The sequence below is a fragment of the Nilaparvata lugens genome, chromosome 1, assembly GCF_014356525.2.
Source record: "Nilaparvata lugens isolate BPH chromosome 1, ASM1435652v1, whole genome shotgun sequence".
NCBI lineage: Eukaryota > Metazoa > Arthropoda > Insecta > Hemiptera > Delphacidae > Nilaparvata > Nilaparvata lugens.
The window spans coordinates 15,756,954-15,773,959 of record NC_052504.1 but is presented as its reverse complement, the minus strand read 5'-3'; the positions used below and the strand labels follow the sequence as shown (position 1 = coordinate 15,773,959).

Below are 17,006 nucleotides of genomic sequence, written 5' to 3'. Positions count from 1 at the left end.
AGTCCTTTGCGGTACGAGTAAATCCTTTGGCCTGCTACAGCGCTCTGCCGGACAACAAACGAACTAACGAACTTGGAAACCTATCCAAGTGCAATGAACGTCCAACCATGAACTCATACTGTACATGCTGTAAGTACATTCAAGTATAGTAGAATACTAGTAGTTCTGTGAACAGTAGACCTCACGCAGTATTCTCATCCACAAGTACCTGATTGAAACTATAGACCTTATGGAAATACAGCAATAGACTGGCTTCTCCACACATCTGTGTAATCAATCACTTGTCAGCTGATTTATGATGAATAATATTATTCTATAGTCTGATTTTTACTCTAATATTGGCGTATGAAGGAGGCTCCTTTTTCCTTTTATATTATCCTTGAAATGCAAAATTTCCAAAAACCTTGTATATACGTCGACGCACAATTAAAAAAGAAACATACCTGTCAAATTTAATGAAAATCTATTACCGCGCTTCGCCGTAAATGCGCAACATATAAACATATAAACATTAAACATTTAAACATTTAAACATTCAAACATTTAAACATTAAGAGAAATGCCAAACCGTCGACTTGAATCTTAGACCTCACTTCGCTTGGTCAAATATTCTTCTATTTGAATAATGATTTTCCCAAGATGAAGACGTTATCGTTAGTTTTCAATCGGATATGTATATCACCCATTCCGTTTCTTATTGGAAAATATTGTAGAGTCTTATTGAGGATAATCATGTCAGTAACTGATTCATACTCTGCCTCCATTACATCGTAAATTGACTAAAGAATAGCTTAAGAATGATGTGTTCCCAATCAAATCTTCATTAAGACCTTCAACCATAATTCATTTTTCCCTCTTATTTTTTGTACGCAGTTGAACTTTTTTCAACAGTTGAACGAGTATTTCATTATGATTCCTCGAGAATATTTTTTTCCCCGATTCCTCGCACTGAAGGATGTTTGAAGAGCTGGCTTATAGCAGCTTAACTTCACTCACGATTCTTGTGAACTGTGATAAATAGACTACTGTAATGAATTACATTATCTACACTTTCTTCAAAATCGGACGTAATAGTTATTTGTGCAACTAGTGCGCAAAGTGACAGTTTGCTGCACCGAAAGAAACGTTTACGCCCGAGTCGTAGGCGAGGGCGGAATGGCTTCTTGAGTGCAACAGAGGAACTTTGCTCACGTATTTCACATTAAATTTTTCCTACAGTTACCATTGAATATGAAAAGTGGGTAATTATGGGTAAAATGATGTCTGAAATCCATCAAATGTTTGTGTGTGTGATGCAGTTATTAATAACAACCTTAATTCATTCAAAAATTAATAATCCAATTGAAGTTGAATATTCTCAGCCAAAGTTCACATTTTTATTCATTCAAGAATCAGAAAAAATACAGATAAAACAAAAATTCGCATTCAAAACACACGTCAACAGCTGATTAGGATGGCTGCAAGATGGCTGAACCGACAAGCGCGCGAAGCGGGAAGAATCGTACCTAACTTCGTTTCATCCAGCTAAAAACAGTATTGAGATATTTAGACTTATGGTTAACTAAAATTACCAAAAAATACTATAAGTAAACTAAAAAATATTTATAAAATAACATACATAGACAACAGAAAATATTTTATTGTAGTATATTCTAATGTTATTTTATTAATTTTATTGACATGGATTTCAAACGGTAATTATTTAACCTGAAAATTCGAATTTCATAATGTGTGTTTGCTACATTTCTCATTGCTTGGAGTTGAAATAATTATTACTGTCAATGGAAAAGAAACATTATTTATTATTAAATGATGAGAAGTTATTATTTAATTATGATTCAGATAAACATTATTATTGTTTTGGATTTCTAGGTTGGGATTTTATCATAAATATGTAGCCATACAGCCATTGATGATTCTTATCTAACCACAGACATTGTTACCAACTTAATTATTATTATCCTACACTGGTGCTCCATATAACCTACTAACTATTTTGCGTTGTCATGCTGCAAATCTGGAGTACGCAAAGTAATACTTTGCGCACTAGAGCGGAAAAGTGATTCTTTGCAGCCTGCAATCAGTGCAGAAATGGTCACTTTTCAAGGTATCTGTAGGAAAAATTATAAAAATTGCAATTATTTCCCATCTAAATATGTAACTAGTATTCTTATAACAAAAAAAAAAACTACCAATATTATATCATTCTCCTCGAGAATTTACACAACTGTTGTCTACATGGAGCTCAATGAAAATAGAATTTTCAAATTCAACATGACAGTGAGAATCCTTCAAAATCACCAGAGATTTCACTTCAATTTCACTGGGGACGATCAATGATGCTTTAGATGTTTTTCAATGATGCTGTGAGTTTGATTTATATGATCGAGCTCCACCATAAAATTATATCAATGATATTGCCAATTTCAGTTCGATCTGTGATGAAGGCTTCATCAGAGAGGTAGAACATTTCGGGAACTTCCCGAAAGAGTAATTTCCCTCTAAACATAATTTTTATTTTTCAAAAACTTCCAACAAGACAGCTCTCGTCTGTTTAATCCTTTTAATTCCATCTTAATTTCTTTTGGAGATAATAAGCGATAAATTCATCACACTGTACAATTTAATCAAGGACTGGCTGTGTAATATTCTAATCGAGTGCGAACAGAATAAATCTCAAAAGAATATTTCGGAGTGTGCTGCTATGGGTATGCATTCGCTAGAACAAACGAATATTTGAATCGAGGCGGAGAGCTTAAAAATCCAGCTAGTCTTTACAGTGTCAGGTTTGTTTTGTGCGGCATTTATTTTCTTCACTATCGCATTCTGTGTTTCTCGTGCTGTTCAGCCATTCAGTTAATGAAAAAACGAGAATAGAAGGAGGAAGAAGTGAGAAAGGGATTGCAAGTATTGTTATTTTCTGGCGTAAGTTCGTTAATGTGGCCGACCGTCACACTGGCCAGTATGCAGGGTGGGACAAACACCGTGTAACTGAACCCGGAACGTGTAATTAGGAAGTATCTCATGAATATTCGTTGCACGCCTTTTTTAACGAGGGTGAGGCTCCGCTTAATGGTTTTTCTTGGGCCTTGGATGCTGCCACCTCTCCGCCTCAACAAACTCCCACAACTTATCAATATCATCAATAACTATTATCACACTATCGCTCATGACATTCAAATTTACTGCATTGGAAATTTAGACAACGTTTTATACGTCGGATTGACATCATATTAGGGATGTCAATTCCGGGACTGATTCCCAATCCCGGTATTTCGGGATTATCCAATATCAATCCCGGGATCCCGGGACTGATCCCGGGATTGGCAAAAATCAGATTAATGCATTTTTAACCAATTGTTCCTTCTCAATTACATGTTCAGTAACAGTGTGTGTAGAGGAAAAAGGGCCCATTAAAGAGGGAGAGGCTATTATTAAAATAAAAATATATACTTGGGAATAATATTAAAATTGAACATTCTATTTCTATGAATGTTTTCAAGATTATGGGAGTAACTGTTTTATTTCATGTCCTACCTTAAATTTGCTGTATCCTAGATGATAGTGAGAACTGAGAAAAGCAAGATAACTCATCAGAGTCTTTTTTATGTAGACAAAAGCATTTCTATCCTACATCAGGACGGGATAGAGCTCACACTTTAATTACGTCAAATACTTTAAAGTGAATTGATATCACTTGAATTAATAATAATTATAATAAAATAGAATACTTTTTGTAAGACCGTAATGCCATACCGACCAAACCACTGCGAAAGCTGAACCACTACACTATACTAAATGAAATTTCGTAGAGCAACTATAATATTTACTTCAACTAGATATTCTACTTATGATAGAGAAAGAGAAGAGGAGAGGAATAATTAGACAGAGAGTGAATCGTGCTTTTTTATTTCTGATTTCTGAAGTCTTTTCAAAGTTCGGAATGCATATCAAGGAAATGCCATCAGCACTATTGCAAATATTGCGCCGTCTAGACTGGTAATTGTGGTGCTGTGTAAACAGAAACAAACGTAGAGGCATAACAACCAATCAACAACCATTCTACCAATTATGGGAACTGATAATGCAAATTCTATTAAGCCAGTAAAGAGTAGGCTACAGTATACAATCATTATTATGTATATGCAACTGTAGACTGTGCCTGTAAAATAAATTGGCCAAACACTTAGAATAATAAATTAGTTGTAGAAACTCATATTCATCACCATATTGGATTGTTTTTGGAAAAATGTGTTTCACAATATCAGGTTTCCAATCCCGAAAATCCCGGGATTGACGCTGAAAAATCCCGGGATTGTTAGGTATCAAAAATGGACCGGGATCCCGGGATTCGGGATCCCGGGATCCCGGGATTGACATCCCTACATCATATCCAAACTAATTCGAATGTTATATTATTTTGCATAAAATCTGGAATAACATTGTCCATGTACAAGCAAAAAGCTCGTTTGAGCACCATCAGCAATAAAAAAATAAGTAACGAGTGCCTAATTACTAGTAGTTCTGTGAGCCGTAGACCTCATGCAGTTTTTTCATCCACAAGTATCTGATGTCACCTGTTCCAGTTGGTTCAGTTGAATCACAATTCAAAATAATACTTGAAAACTGGTATTTTTATTTTCTCCAAGATCAAAAACTCACTTATGTTAATAGACTCAGTCTAATGATAATTATTTATCCAGTTCCGTGATAATCTTTCCATCTGATAAAAATATTCCTCAACTATTTTAAAATTAATTTTTTTCAATCAAGAATATTATAATTTCTTTAGCATTATTTAATTCATTTGATCATTTTTTATTTTATTTTCAATCACCTATTAAATTTGTTTTTTTAATGTGAGAATATTGATACTGATGAGCACGCATCATAGAAAATATTGAAACCCTACCTTATAGAAATAGACACGGCCAGACATCTGTGTAATGCATGCAATGAATAATCCACTTATCAGCTTATTGATTATGAATAATTCTATAGTCTGATTGATCCTATCTTCAAAGTAGATGATTAGATATCCTATTATATTGAGAGAGAAGTTTCTGTGTATCTGTTTATATTCTTTTATCTGGTTATCTGGTTATTTATGTTCAACGGCTCTCGAAAACGGCTCTAACGATTTTCACGAAATTTGGAACACAGTGAGTTTATGATTTAAAAATTCGATTGCACTAGGTCTCATCCCTGGGAAAACTCGCTTAAGGGCATGAAAAGGATAATTCATTCTTGGAAAAACAGATGATAATTTTGTCGTCTGTCGATAACAGAAGATGCGTGTGCCTGTGTGGGAGATCAGCTGTGTAATCAATCAGCTTACCATATCTCGCGAGAAATATAGAAATTTTAATTGACTCGATCAAAATAATCTGATTTGTTGACATGAAATGGTATATCATAATATTCAAAGTTAATCATTATTTTACAGTTCTAAGTAATAAGTGAGTGTTATTTTGTTATTCAATTTGGTTTGTAAACAATCTAAATTAGAACTTTTATGTTTTCAAATATTTGGACTGAAAATTTGACCTGAATTCAAGCGTATGGAACATAACCTACTTTTTGGAATATTTATAGTGTATAGATCAAAATTCGGGGAAGGAACAGTTTTGGGCTGTGCCTGTTAGTCCTTCTCCAATCATTTTAAAGAATTGAGTTCTGTTTATCAATAAATAAATAACGAGCGAAGCTCGGTGCCCCGATATTTATATAATAATATTAGAGTATGGAAGAATTCCTTTTCTCTCCATATTATCCTTAAAATGCAAAATTTCAAAAAATCTTGTAAATACATCGACGCGCAGTTGAAAAAGGAATATTCCTGCCAAATCTCATCTAATTCTATCAACGCGTAAAGCTAAAACATAGACCCCACTACGTTCGGTCAATAATTAAGAACAATCTAGTATGTTAATCGAATTTGAAAATACCTTGAGTTTTTATCAGGAAATATATTATGTAATGTATGGAATTAATCGTTTTTTCTCTGGAAGTGTTGAGTACGGCGATAATTTTGAGAGTATGTGATAATTATAACACATTCAATCGTCTGACTCTTTGCAATTTCTCATTAAGAAAGATCAAAATCTTATGTGAAACTAACAAGTCAACTCTTTCTTGTAAATCCATAACAACACCCCATTGTCATCAATTTGTACTTTTACCTATTTTATATTACAAAGTATGTGAAAAAACAGCTCACATTGAAGTTTTTCACTGATGATGATGCAAGTGGTGACATCAATTCAGAACTCAATACTATATACTTGAGTTGAAAAACATAAATATCGAAGAAAAGTAAAGGGAGAGCTCATAATACCAATAAATTGATAATTTATTATTATTACTCTCAAGGATAACATTGGCTTTGCCCAATCACTTGTTGAAGTGCTGAAGATGAAACGAGACCATGTCTCATCTTCAGCACTTCAAAGATCTCAGTGCTGTCAACCTAGCCTTGGACAAGCGTTAGAGGGTCAGGGAAATGAGTGAGGATACACACGGTGAGTGGTGTAAAGAGCGCGTTGAAAAGGTGATGTACGCACGAAATGGCGGCCTTAGTGTAAATGCGTGTATTTGGGTAATGAAGCGCATAAGCTGTCTGAATGCCGGACACGTTCCTAGCTCATAACAGGCGGCCGAAAGAACGCTCAGCTCGTCACAGAGACACCACTGACAGTAGTCACTCTCAGAGAGAGAGAAAGATGGACCATGAGAGATAGAATGAGAGAGAGAGAGAGAGTATAACAGAGTTGGGGGAGGAAGTGAGAAGTCTTTATAGCAGAGAAAAGTCAGCAAGACAGCACGAGTTGAGCAGAGTTTCCACGGATTTAGAGACCTGGCAGACAGAATTCAAGCCCATTGGCGTATTAAACGAGCTCCCGTCGCTTTATACATCTGTCGTTCAACTCTCTCTGTCTCCCTTCCTCTTCACAAAAGAGAGCGGTTCACTTTCTTTCGCGATTGTCTTTTCGTGGACAGAAGGCTGGTGCGAGAGGAGGAAAAGAGATTGACAGAGCGTTTCCTAATGAAGACTTGGGTCGGTGGTTGGTTGGATGTAGTGAGCTCACGGCCAAACTGTTCACTCGATTGATTGCTAGTCTAACCGAGATTTGTCGCTTCCTCCATTATTCGGATTCGTTTATTCTGTCAACGTCTTTCTTAGATTTTGCTTCAGGGTTCTCCGTTATATTTCTAATGTCTTCCCCCGATTAACTTTTTTCAAGGCAGTATCAAACAACATGCATGTTGGTGACTTTCTGTCCATGAAATATTATATCAGATATTTTACTGTACATCTCTCTGTAATACCAAATTAAATAAATTTATTCTCTAATTTTTCATGTTTATTCTTTTAAATGTTATTTCCCATTTTTATTCTCTTATCCTCTATGCTGATACCAGAGAGGAGTTAGTAATTCCCATATCTCTGCTGATACATAATCAAATGTTGAATCAGCTAAGAATAATAATACCTAACTCAAATTGAGTTCGAATCAGTCCAGTTAGTTAAGGAATTATTAATTTATCAACTACTCCAGGAAGTAGGTTATGTTTCCTCCATTCCATGGAATTTTGTTCAATAATCTTGTAGAATATGAAACATTCACTTTCAAAATACTTTACTTAAGTTGAGTTCGAATCCAGGAAGACTCAACTACTCAAAGTTACTACTTATAAGTTATGTTTGTTTCCTCCACTCTATAAAATTTCATGCAATAATCTTGTAGAATATGGAATATGTATATTATCTTGTAGAATTTAAGCAGCCCATTCATAATAGATAATTTGGTAGCCTGCAAATTATTCAAAAATATTCTCATTATTTTTCTGAAACTGAAATGTTTCTTCTTTAATGTTATCCAATCTTCAAATCCAATTAGTTTTAGATGAAGTCCCATCCTCGGCTCTAATAACAACTTAAAACTACAGTGATCAATATCAACGTCTTACTCCACATGAACTCACGTATCTATTAGTCATCTGTCTCACTATCTACATGAGAAGGAACACGTTTCAAAATCATTATAGAGTTTGAGGAAAACAAGCTGTTTTGGTACGAAGCATTATCATACTGTGAAAAAGGTGTTGACAAGCTGTTCAACGAGCTGTCATAATGTTTCATGCTCAATCTAAGGAGCTAATAGAGCCTCCCCCAGCCGCACCAGGGTGTGGGAATCGTCACTCAACTTCACCCCTCCTCATCCCCGTCTCTCTCTTGTCCCTTGTGACAACATTTCACACCCTCTTCATCCCTTTTCTCTCACTCTTCTTAGGAAATTAACAATTTCAGTCGCGTTGTCTATCGCGGCTTTCGCCTTGCGCATACTGATCTGTAGTAGCGCTCCTTTCCCAATCCAGTTGCTCTCTCACACTCTCTGTCTCTCTCGTACCCTTCGCCAATCCAACATCCTCTCTCACTCACTCTCTCTCTCTCTCTCTCTCTCTCTCTCTCTCTCTCTCTCTCTCTCCAAGAGTCAACTCTAGGGATCACAGCCCCATTCCGTAATCTCATTCCGATAATTCTCACATTCATTAAGTGCTAACTCTACCATCATCTCATTCTTCGAGCATTTTCTTTATTTGGCCCAACATGAGCACTCAGCAATGCACTGCAAGCCCTCCAGCCAGGTCTGTGCAAATTAACATTCTGCTGTAACCATCCAACCACTTGAGAGCACTAAGTCTAATTGAGCCTCCAGCTAAACGGCTGTCTTTTTCATGATTCTTTTTTTTGTGACAAATTGGTTCGTTCCTTGCCAAGAGTGGATGATAACATTCACTGTATTCTTTTTATAGTTCCTTGTGAATACCCAGAAAAAATCAACAGCATAAATCGAAAGCATATTTCACTCCATTATCAACTACTCAGTAGAAAACAATTGTCTTGTTTAGGACTGATGGATGTTAATGACTAGAATCCTCGAGGTAAAGTCACCTAACTATTAATAATAGACGAAGCATATGCCATAATTATGCTTATGCTACGTTTTATTCTCATAATCTCTTGTGTATACATCATTTCTTCCAAAACTGATTGAATCTAATAACAATAGAATATGAAACTCATATCCAGGTTGTCTTATTTTATGTTCGTTTTCATTTACCCGGCCACATCAGCTTTGAAAATCTCTTTCACGGTTTTCGTATACATGATGTATTCTGTGCCAAGAATAAAATTCTATGGATTTTCCTAGTTATGAGTATTGTGTTATATAAATTCATATCATATTTTCAGTTCTAATATAAAATTCAGCTCCTCTACTCGAATGTAATTTTCTACGTGATCCAGTTATATGGAATAAGCCTATTATAAATAAGCCAATTAAGATATTATTATCTATTTGCAGGGCACCCGTGCTTCGCTTCGGGAATTAGAAGATAAGATTATTTTTGTGAACCATTTATTATCTAAATTCTAACAACATTGTTATAATCGTTTTTGAGATTAGGCCACAACTTGAAAACTATTGAGTCAAATCATTCGATTAATCATTGATGTGTTGGAAGTGCTCTGTAGAATAGTAGTCCAATTGCAGCGAATTTTGTAGAATATTGGGAAAAGGAACAACAGCTATTTGGCCATTTTAATGAATGACCCCTTTCTTTCTTCCGCCAAGTTAAATTTTGGCCGAATTTCCTCATTCTTTACTTTACTTTACTTTTCTTGTTCGTCACAACTACTGAACTGCATTAAGGGAGCAACGATCCCGCAGTATATGACACGTCAAAGTTTAATCTAATATCTACCATCCCTCCCATTTCAACACAACAGATCCCACATAACATTCATCAATCGAACACTATTCAACAAGGAAGTCTGCTAACCTGTACGGACACAATACAATAAGGAATTCCCTGAGTGTTTTTTTGAACTCCTTCGAGCCATCAATTTCTCTTATGTGAGATGGGATTGAATTAAATATTTTCATTCCCATATAAAACGGGCCACTCTCCAGCAGGCTTAGTCTGTGATGTGGGTAAACAAAACCTCTAAACAGATGCAAACAGATTCCACAACGGACACTTCTGAAGTTTTGAAAATACCCTCCATATATCATACTGAATTATTATAATTTCATCAAAATTGTTTAAGCAGTTATCGCGATCGGATATACAAACAAAATTAAATTAGTCTTGATAGAATAGGATCACTTGATAGAAGCAACTCCCGTCATAAAAGTTTGTTTCACGTAAAATAAAAACTATCTCCCAGGAATAGCTGCGATTGAAGCAGCAGTGCCCAATTTGTTCTCGATAAATGCATTTTGATTCGTTCTTCTACTTGGTGCCAACCAATAATTGGAGTCATCTCAACTTAATGCCAACCAGTCAAAATTATTAATTAAGTTGCCAGTTAAGAACTGTTTCGAAGAGGTACTCTCTCTAGATTATAGATCTATAATAACATATTATATGGACATTTCTATTATAATAAGGAGATTGAGAGTAGAAGAATATACTGTACATGCTAAAAGACGAACTTTAAACCCTTAAAAACCACCCTCAGAGTTGAAATATCGTTAAAAATCTCTTAGTGAGCTCCTAGGACGTTTAAGGAAGCTATATTCCAAGTTTGTTGAAATCCATCCAGTAGTTTTCCAGAAATCGTGATCAGTGAGTCAGTGAGATAAGAATTTTAGAAGTATAGATTAATGAAGTTTGAACACTAATTCTGAAAAATCTAGAAGGAAAATTGAAATTTGGGCTTCCAGGTGCACGAGATTGATATTTTTAGAATCTATGTTCAAAATTTGGAGATCTAAATCATTCCCGTTTTTCCGGTATGCAATCCACAAGTTGACATGTTTTGATGCAAAAAAACGAACACACGAACAAACACAACCCTACTCTCTCTTATTATATAGATTACTGTATACGTTTCATTCATAGTTTGGAAATGATAGAATTCTCAATGATAGATTATTATTTCAAAACATATTGAAATCCAATGAACAGCTTAGGAGCAGAATAGTAGAATTTTATTTATTATAAATAATTCATGTTTGAATACTCACATCAAAACAAATGTACAATGCATGGTTTGTGATAACTTTTCAGATAAATTATTGTGGTGAATTGAATGCACATTATCGCAAATGATATTCACTTCTTGATTAATAAAACCAGAACGAATATTAACAGAGCGTTGTATAAACTTATTGTATTGCAGGCCATGAAGCTGGACAATTTGTTCGTAAATACTTTGTACAGTATGAATCCTTTAAATCAGTGAGTTGTGAATTTGTCAGAATAGAATGAATTTGCAAAATTCGTGAAAACCACATTCGAAATGAAATGGCAACTGTCGTTGATCAGCTATTGAAATAATCCACATTCAATAATATTCTAATTCAAATTGGAGAATTTCTCGTGGCATTACAGTGAATATGATTTGATTCCCGCCATAGGATTGAACACCATATCGGAATGCAAGCTAACCTACCAGATAGGTTCATGAATTTGGTATTTATCCTGTTCACAATCCATGGATAACTTCATTTTGTGATTTATGTACAGCCAACCCCTATTGGAATTTCACTATAAATTTTCCGGTTCCAATAAGGGGAAATTTGATTTTAGCAAGGGGTGATAATTGAAGATTACATAGGAATGATCTTAAATTCAATGATTAGTTATTTATACGAGAGATGAGTGGATATTTGTTGAACAGTACAACATTTTGAGAAGGTGAATAATATTAGTTGTTTTCTGTTTAGCCTGTGAAAGCATTCAAGTTTTGGTGATAACACAATGTTAGAATGATAAGATTTGATTAGCATGCTGAGCTGATTGAAGAAGAATCACTTAGCTGTACATGGAGTTATGATTTTGTCAATATTAGAATTTGAGTATCGGTCCTCAACACTCAATTGTTGAATATTCTACATCATTATTCATGAAATCAATCATTCATAATGTTATCACTGACTCCCCATGCTTCTGCAGAGATCGAATAACCATAATTATGAAACTACTTGTTGGAAATAATGCTATTATTTTTTCCTATAGATCAGATTTAAAATGTAGCGAGTTTTATCTCCAGTTATCAGAGAGAAACGGGGATTGGACTATAGTGGATGAAAAACGTGTGAAGTTGAAGCTCAGTATGCAAGGAAGAGTCATACCAGAGAGGAGTTCCGATATTGAATAGCGGCTTTCACATTGTCTAGTGATTGATTCGATTCTGTGAAGCAGGGGAACTGCGAGATATCTTACCCACGCGCTCTCAATACTAAAAATTATCTTTGCTAAAATATTGCGCCATATATAAGGAGTGCAGATGGTGCCTGAGACGAGTGAGATGGTCACGTTCCGGCTATCACCTTTCGGAGGGCAGAGATAGACCCTCCACTGCCTCGATGTAGGTTATTGCAAGAAATACGGCTTGGCCGTGTCCAACGGCCTCCCCATCAAATTGAATTCCAATCCGAGAGTACAGACTACACATTCTGAGTCGCGTTTGTTGATCAAATAAAGCAGCAACAGATTGAACACAGGATTTTGAACAGATAACATTCGAATACAAAATGTTGATGAATGGATTCTCATGGTATTGCATCCATGTTCACCAAATCGTTGATTTCATTGAACAGTGCGGACTCCGCTTTGAACCAACAAGTAACCCGCTTCGGTTCATTGCATTTGCTACGGATAAGATGCGAATACAAAATGTCAATAAGTATCATGGTCTTGTAGGTTATATATACTACTCCCTACGCGAAATTACTGATTTCGTTTCCTCGTGAACATCGTTTCCTCTTCATTCCAACACGAAGTGAGTTGAACTCATTGGAGTATAACTCTATTGATAGAAAGTTACATTCTGGGATTGAATAAATAATGAATAATGTATCATGGATTCAATTCCCACTCCAAAACTCAAGGAAATTTACCATTTAAGAATGTTATACCATATTTAAGCATAATAATACAGTCTACATCCAAAGATGATCGGCTCCACAATTCATTTCTCTCCAAGGTTTTCTGATCATTGCTTCAATTTTTCAATGAGGAATCACAGCACACATCTATCGATTTCTAATCCTGATGATTGCTATTGATTCATTCAATAGCTGTATCATTGAATTCGAATATTCTAAACATTATTCAAATATCTTATCAATCTCTTGGTGAATGAATACACGTTCCTATGAACTTTCAATTACATAATGTTGCGTCTTCGAAACGGACGTGGGAGTGATTCAATTGGGTTTGCCAACGAACTTTATCTGAAGAATGGATCCAAAAATAAATCTTCAAGATTTGGAGTCGATTGGTCCAAGTTCCAGCTTTTGTCAGTTAGAGTAAAACATGGAGAGTAATCAATCATCTCTAAACTGGAATAAGCTCAGCTCATTCAATAACATTCCTCCTCTCTATACAATGAATAAGATAGTAGTGCTTGCAATTCCTCCAAACCTACTGTGTATTATACTGAAGGTGATGCAGTTTACATGAGCACAGATACAATCTAATTTCGGTTACCCTTAGAAAAGTATTAGATTCATGGAAAACTTCTTAGTTTCCATTAGAAAGCATTGATGAAAAGTTTCAAAACTGGATAGTTACACGTTGGCGAAATATCATATTATTTGGATTAGTGTATGAAATGGAGACAGAAGTAAGAATCGGAGAATTTCCATTAAAGCTTGATGGAATCCAATAGCATTTCTACGCATGGGAATTGGTGTGAAGGTGGAGCTTCGAAAAAATACAGACATAAAGAACTTTCTCGAAAGAGCAAAGCTAATTGCATATCCCCAGTGACGGCGAATACTCCCTGTGACAACTTTGTTTTAGTTCTCTTCGTTTTTTCTCAATCATCGCTGGAACTTATTACATAAATCCTGATTCCTCGAAAATTGAAGCATGGAAAAGGCATGTTGCGTAGATTGATAGCAGTAGGGGGAAGTCTTTGTGTAGCGACAGATTATTTCTGAATCAATTCAACAAAACTCGATCTTTAAAATCCCCATAGCGACTGAGTCGGGGATTGTAACTGTAACAGGTTGGTTTGTGAGGGGAGACGGCGCTACATGCGTTCTGTGACGGCTCCAAAATAAACGAAACGAATCAGTTTCCATTTTGAGAGGGGGTGTGAGAGAGTGTGTGCGTATGTACTGGGAAAGGAAACAAGCTGAGCTCTGTCATGATTCAAGAGAGGGAGTGAAGACAATTGGAAAGAGTAACAGTTGTTTTGCATGTGCGACGGGGGTGAGGTGATTCCATTTCTCTCATTCTCTACTCGAATAATGGTGAGCTCTTTTTGCATGGATTTGGAAACAGAATAAGTCTCCATCATGGATATTGGCTCAATCGATTTCTGATAATTAGTTCAATAATGAGCTAGTAATTCAATTTTGATGGAATAACAATTTTGCACATCAATATTATTATTGGGGAAGATTGATGGGGATTATTGATCAATGATCTTTTATGATGAACGTGATATGATGGTTTATAATGAATATTCAATAATATTAATATAACGGTCAATAATCATATTTATCAAACCAATAATAATAATAATATTATTATTAGGATTCAAAACACATAGAGCAGAAATTTAAAAACAAAATAAAAAGCGTTCTACTTCTTTAACAAAAATGTACTGAGGTCATTGATATTGATTGAGAATACTAATTTTAATTATTTTTGGCTTTTTCAGCTTGATACAGTGAGTATTTACAGGAAGTTGATACAGGCTAAGTATATAATATAAGACGTCTACTTCCTAACGTTAAGAGACGAATAATAATAAAATGTATCACCAATAAAACTTTTTAAAAAACAAAAATTACCATATACCAATCGAACTATCTCATCGAATAACATTGTATTGAAGTTTATATTATTTATTTTTCACAATATTGGTTTATTTTAATTTTCATAGATTTTTAGCTTGTTCAGCTTAAAACAGTGAATATATATATACAGTAAGTTGATACAGTCTACTTCCTAACTCTCTAACGTTGAGAGTAGAATAGTAATAAAACTTCTCAAACAAAAATTACTATATATCAATCGTACTATCTCATCGAATAACATTGTATTGAAGTTCATACTAATGTAAGGCAAGATGTATTAAACAGGTTTTATGTTAATTTGTAATCTTTTCACGAATTTCTGGTTCCTGTTTATATGCCGTAAGTTATAATTAATTATAGGAATACATTTCAGATTGTCTAAATTTAATACAGTGTGAATTTATGATTTAAATAGAATATTTTGAACAATTTATTATCAATAAATATTCAGATACGGAATTACCGTAGGAAAATGATAAAAGAAAGACTTGTAGCACTCAACTCAAGAAAGCGTAAGCTCTCAAGCTAATCCTTTTCCATTCCAAACTTCATTTTCAAAAACTTATTAAATACTTGAGTGCTTGAAGCGTCTACTCAAGTATTCAAGTGGCTTTCCTTGTTTTAAAAGAAACATCGTTTGTTACGGTTTACTAGAATCGCACCACTTTATAGCTGCCTCAATGACTCACGCGATAAACCAATTTTACACTACCTACTTTATCTCTTTCTTCAGCGAATGTTAACTCAAATAGGAAGAGAATAAAATTGGCACCGGATTAAGCTGGATTCCCACACATCAGTGTCAGTGGAAGTGACCGGTAAAGTGAGAGTTTCATTCCTATAAGTTCAAATGGGACAATACATACTCGCTCGACCATGCTGAGTGGGAATATCTGAATCAGAGATCATGGAGATTATATTTCCAATGTGCCGGTCTCTCTCACTGATACTGGTAGATGTGGGAATCCAGCTGAAGATTTTCATTAGCAATTAAAAAGCGTTGTTTTAAGCTATTGTTATCTTTCGAGACCATAGATACTTCTACCACAATTAATTTGGATTTTTCAAATCATTTTAAGAGCTTGTTTCTGAAGTAATCGATATGAATTTGTCTTGAAATATTTTTATTGCAAAATTATTGAAGATGATTTGAAAACTATTAGTACGACAATTCTTCATCTAAATCTTTCAAAATATAAATATTCAGATTCGTAAAAACTCTCCTAGATTGTGGTCAGTTTCACACAACATCATTCTCCATCATCTTAGTGGAAAGCCACCTGATATCTCCATTCAGTTTTTCATCATTTTGTATCCCAAGTATAGTCTCTGAATTAATAATGAAATCGAATTGATTCACAAAAGTAACGAGGCAGTGTGTGATTTCATAAACTTGAACTTTGTATAACATTAACATTCTATCAAAATTTTTGGAGAGAAATAGTACAGGCTCAGTCTAGTTTTTCCTCCAATAACTATCATAGTGATAACTATCATGATTATAGTGTTTTGTACAATGAATAAATAAATAAAATAAAATGAAAAAAAAAACATGAAGATCACCTCCACTGTACTTACAACAAAGCTCTACTTGAAAAACAAGAAGTCTTCAATTCTGTCTTTTGATAAAAAGTCTATGAGTAGGACGTCTTTCAGGACACTCATAACGTTCAAAACGATATTGTTATGTATCTCTCAAGTGTTCTAGAACAGCGATCAGCTTCAATCTTCTTTGAAACAGTCTAAATAATCGCATTACGGTGAACTGCTAGCAGAAAAGAGTTGGCTGTGTGTGACGAGCTCATACTGTAATGGCTTGCGTGACAGCCGGACGTTATGATATCACTTGTAATCACTTTAGTTGCTGCAAAATGGATTGCTATCGTCTCTCGTTCCCCGCCATCTTCCATTTACACTTTCTTTCTCTTTTCTTTCCTCAAGAAAGACGATTCCCGTCGCAAGTGAAAATAGATAACGAGATTTAGAAGAGAAAGTGCGAAACTGAATTCGGTGAGCAAAACAATCACCTGAAAGGCGTCTGTATGTTACACTTTATGTTACGAATTTTCTACACGAAATGGAGGGGTCGGCTATAATAGAAGAATGATGTATGGGCAGCGAAGCTGATAAACAAGGAAGCTGAGATCACAACAATAATTTCATTGAGTTATTTTCTGC

The 17,006-nt window shown here is 34.9% G+C and overlaps 1 protein-coding gene across 3 annotated transcripts in view; it reads right to left on the bottom strand.

The window, feature by feature from the left end:
* LOC111055763 (lachesin) overlaps positions 1-17,006 on the bottom strand; it is a 97,626-nt gene that overhangs the window by 36,882 nt on the left and 43,738 nt on the right. Inside the window, exon 1 of one of the 3 annotated variants that reach the window (XM_039431832.1) lies at positions 16,407-16,597. The exons of the other annotated variants lie outside the window; for them this stretch is intronic. The gene's annotated coding sequence lies outside the window, so the exon portion shown is untranslated. Of the gene's footprint in view, positions 1-16,406; positions 16,598-17,006 lie in introns of those variants that run through there. 3 annotated transcript variants of the gene reach the window in all.